The sequence below is a fragment of the Ixodes scapularis genome, unplaced genomic scaffold, assembly GCF_016920785.2.
Source record: "Ixodes scapularis isolate PalLabHiFi unplaced genomic scaffold, ASM1692078v2 ptg001612l_1___fragment_1__unscaffolded, whole genome shotgun sequence".
In the NCBI taxonomy this organism is placed as follows: Eukaryota; Metazoa; Arthropoda; class Arachnida; order Ixodida; family Ixodidae; genus Ixodes; species Ixodes scapularis.
This window is the reverse complement of record NW_024610176.1, coordinates 59,669-63,643: the sequence shown is the minus strand read 5'-3', so window position 1 is coordinate 63,643 and position 3,975 is coordinate 59,669. Positions and strand designations below refer to the sequence as shown.

General features: G+C 45.9%; 1 pseudogene; it reads left to right on the top strand.

Moving 5' to 3' along the window:
* The first annotated feature begins 405 nt into the window (after positions 1–405).
* LOC115314956 lies at positions 406–3,552 on the top strand (annotated as a pseudogene).
* Positions 3,553–3,975: the final 423 nt, after the last annotated feature.

The window sequence follows — 3,975 nt, the reverse complement described above, 5'->3', positions numbered from 1 at the left end:
GCTGATCCAGGGGCACATACGGCTTTACGCACATCGCACTCGCAAAACAAATCCGCACAGCGTCGATTTTTGATCGTTACTCAAGCGTGCGAAGGCAGAAACACACCACTTCGGCGTGCCAAGGAAGCTTTGAACACGCCGTGAGACCGGCGAATTTTGCTTTCGACGAGTTGTGTCCCCTCTTTTCTGCGGCACTGCGCTTTTATAAAATTCCCTCGTGTTTTAAACGGCAATGTATCACGACTCACATAGGATTTTTAAAACGTTTATGGCGAATAACAACGAACGAGTAGAAAGGCTGTGTTTAGCACGCTTACGCTGGCCTCTGCAACGCTAGCAAAACGAAAAAGAACTGCATGCAAGATGGCCGTCCAGTAACCGCACTCGAGGAGCTGGGAGGTGGGGATGCGCGATCTAGCGATTGTCGCGGAACAGTCAGAACAGTTGGGTACGTGAGTTGGCATCTCTCCGCTGCAGCCCGATTCAAATGAGGCGAGTTTTATATCGAAGATGACCTCCTACCTCTCAGTGCGGTTCAGGGCCTCCCTTTGCTCCCTTTGCTGACCAGCCGCTCTGGGAAGCGGTTACAAAAAAACTAAATGAAGCAGCCGGCAACGCATTTACCGTCCGCGCCGTCCGGGCTCGTTGCGATCTCTTGATCGCCCAGTTCCGCCGTCAAGACCGCAAGAATCTGCGCAAGTTCAAACTTCGTTTTTGTTCGTGTCAAACTCAGAAGAAAATCAAACAGTCATTTACTCTCCTTTTGATTTCCTGGAAACTTAGGTCGGGGACCGAGGAGCAATAAGCGAAAAAAGAAAAGTTGCTCCAGGACATCTCAGACTTGGCCACAAAATTCGGACACCTGCCGAAAGAGCTGCCAAGGCGGGCCGCCACAACCCCTAGAGGCATCACGGACACGGAAGAATGCAGGCCGTCAGTCCGGGGTTGAGTGCGGCTGCGAAGGTGTCCGCGGTAGACGCGATGAGAGACGCCGCCACCTCTGCTGCATACGAAGAACATGTTGCAGCAGCAGCTAATCACCTGGTGGACGGAAAGGGTACGTCTTAATCATGGCGGGATATAGTCGAATAGTGAGTTTTATAGATGACTCTCGTTCCACTGATATGTCAGTGCATAAGTATCTTTAACAACAGATTTTGCTTTTGGGGCCCTTCCATTTACTAAGATGGAAGAAATTACAAAATCACTGGATGCCTTTTGCATATAGTTTCTGCCATACATTGAACCAAAGAACGCAAATCAACAATAGCAACACAAAGTAGATCTGATTCATCCGAAACCTGATTGGGGTTCACTGCTGGTGGCATTTGTTCAAAGCAGTAGAAACTTTCCACTGATACTGCTTTCCAGGCAAGCGATATGTGACAACAATCACCACCACAGTGTACTGATGGCTTGAGATGTTGTCTGCCCTTAATCCATTTGCGGATATTTGGTAACGGGCAGGAAGCAACCTTAAGGGCCGCTACACTGGCAGTTATTTCGTTACATCCACACTCTCTTAGGCCTATCGCACCTCAGCGGTTGCTTGCTGCAGCCTGACGCGGCGCTCGCTGGCCAGTCATCCTATACATAGTTCTCACTTGACGTCACTTCCTCTACTCCCGCCGGCCGCCATTTCCCAGTACTAAGAAGCAGACACGGTCGCTGCCGTTGCCGCATGTGCACCATCTCGATTGCGACCGCCACAGAATTTGTATCACCCGTACCGCGCGATGGCGAAAGCCATCCGCCATAAGATCTGTTCTTCCTATTTCGAAGAGCTTGTGGGCCCCACATGGGCTCGATGTGAGTCTAAAGTGAAGATGTGTGACGGCATGGATCCGTACAGGCTGCGGTTTGGCTTGTTTCGTCACGTGTATTTCTCTAAAGACGCGTGTGAACCCATCCGGTCCACCCATACTTTTGATTACTGATAACAGTTTGGCACAAAATAAAAAAACTTGTTCCTTTACTTTTAGAGTAAGAAACGAAAATGGAGACGCTCCTAACCACTGATCTCTATGACAGTTGCCGTATCCCACATCCCCGCTTGGTCGCTGCAGCGCGAGTGCGGCCACTGGACGTTCATCTTGCATGCAGCAAAATCGTGTTTTTTCTAGAGTTGCAGAGGCTGGCGTGCTGAAGACACGTTTTCTACTCGTTCATCGTCATTCACGGAAGAAGTTTTTTAAAACTTCTTTTGTGAAAACACAAACCGTTGAAAACACAAGCAAATTTCTACGAAAGCGCAGTGTCGCAGGAAAAAGCCACGACCCGTCGAAACCAAGTTTCGCCGGTCTTGCGGCGTGAGTAAAGCTTTCTTGGCACGCTGAAGCGCTGCTTCTCTGCGCCTTCGCAAAAAAAATTCTGCAAAAAAAGTTGATTTGGAAAAATGCCCTATTTGCATCTGCCAACATCTAGAGAGTATTCCCAGAAAGTTTCATTTGTTTACAGTGCATAGTTATCTTTTAAAAATTATTTTCAGTCTGCCAGTGCTAAATAAAAGGTAGAGGTTCGAGCACTTTGAATGTGTTTTTCTCTAATCCGCTTTTTGGCATAAATTCGACCTTAATAAAACTATTGTTTCAGTATGAAACTATCAAGAGACTTAATACTTGCGGGTTATCTACGGAAATTTTATGGAGCAGGTTACTATAAACTTAGATTTTGCATTTTCATGTTCCTTTATTATAAAAAATTGTGATTTGCAAAACATGGTAGGTGTAAAAAAAAAAAGATTTTTCATAGTTTTCTTTTGTGTTCTGTGGCGCTTTTCGCGATCTTTCACTCGGGACCCCAGATGTCGGCGCACATGATATGCCACCTCTCCTTACCTCTAGAGCGTCGCGCGCTTACGTTTCCCGCTTGCAGCGCCAATGCATCTAACAAGCGTAATAAGAAAAAAAATATATTAAAAGTAAAAAATATGCACTTAGCAAGTACTTTTGGTTTAGAGATAATAGTCAAGGTAAAATCAAAACAAGCCGGTTAAAACAAAAGACAATCTGAAATCAGCATAAAGGCTGTTGGCTCCATTCAGCCAAAACAATCCAATCCGTAGATCCATAGCGCTCTAATTCGGCGTTCGACACCGTTCGACAAAAGTTTGCGACAGAGACAACTGTGTTGTCTGCAGTCGTACCGATCATCTTTTCCGCAAACATAGTGCAAACTTTTTAAAGATTTCTGTCGCCAGACCTGCAGCGCGCTTCATCACAAGTGCGACTCCGTAAGCTTCTGGCGAGCTTTGCTCGATTATAACGTGGCGCTGAATTCTAGGGCAGCCATCGTGCTTCAAGGACCACCCTGACTTGGTGCCCTCCGTGTTCAACTATGCAAGAGCCCCTGGCGAGTCCGCAGTGCAGTCGCAAGACCCCTTCAAGGAGAGGCACGAAGGTAAATGTGGCATTAATGTTGCTACCCTACATTCGGTTGCCTTTATACTCCATCTCAGGAACACCAGCAGTTCACACAAAGGCATGGGGAACGAGCACAAAGGCTTTTAAAAATGCCTCCTATGCACCAGCTCTCGTACAAACAAATGCATAGTACACAAAATTAGCGCAATGGATGAACGTGGGAAGAAGTAGACAGGACAGAGCGCTGCTTACAAATGACATTTTATGAGAGGATAAAGAAGGACAAACATAAAATTGAGACTAAAATCATAGAAAAAGGCGAAGAAAGATTATGCCAGAGAAGGAAAGGAAGAAGACAATACAAAAAAAATTCAAGGAAAAAGGGAAAGGATAAAGGAAAAGAAACATACCGGAAAAGCGCACTAAGAAAAGATAATACAAAAAAAAACACTACTAAAAATTCAAAAAGGAAGATTTTTGGAAAAAACAAACTCAAAATATAGTGCAGCTACTGAACCTGACATGTTTACCGACGGCTCATCCGCTCCGGCTGCTATGACGTGTGCTTCATCTATTTCTCGTGTTCTTTTCTCCACACTTCGTCGCAGGATCA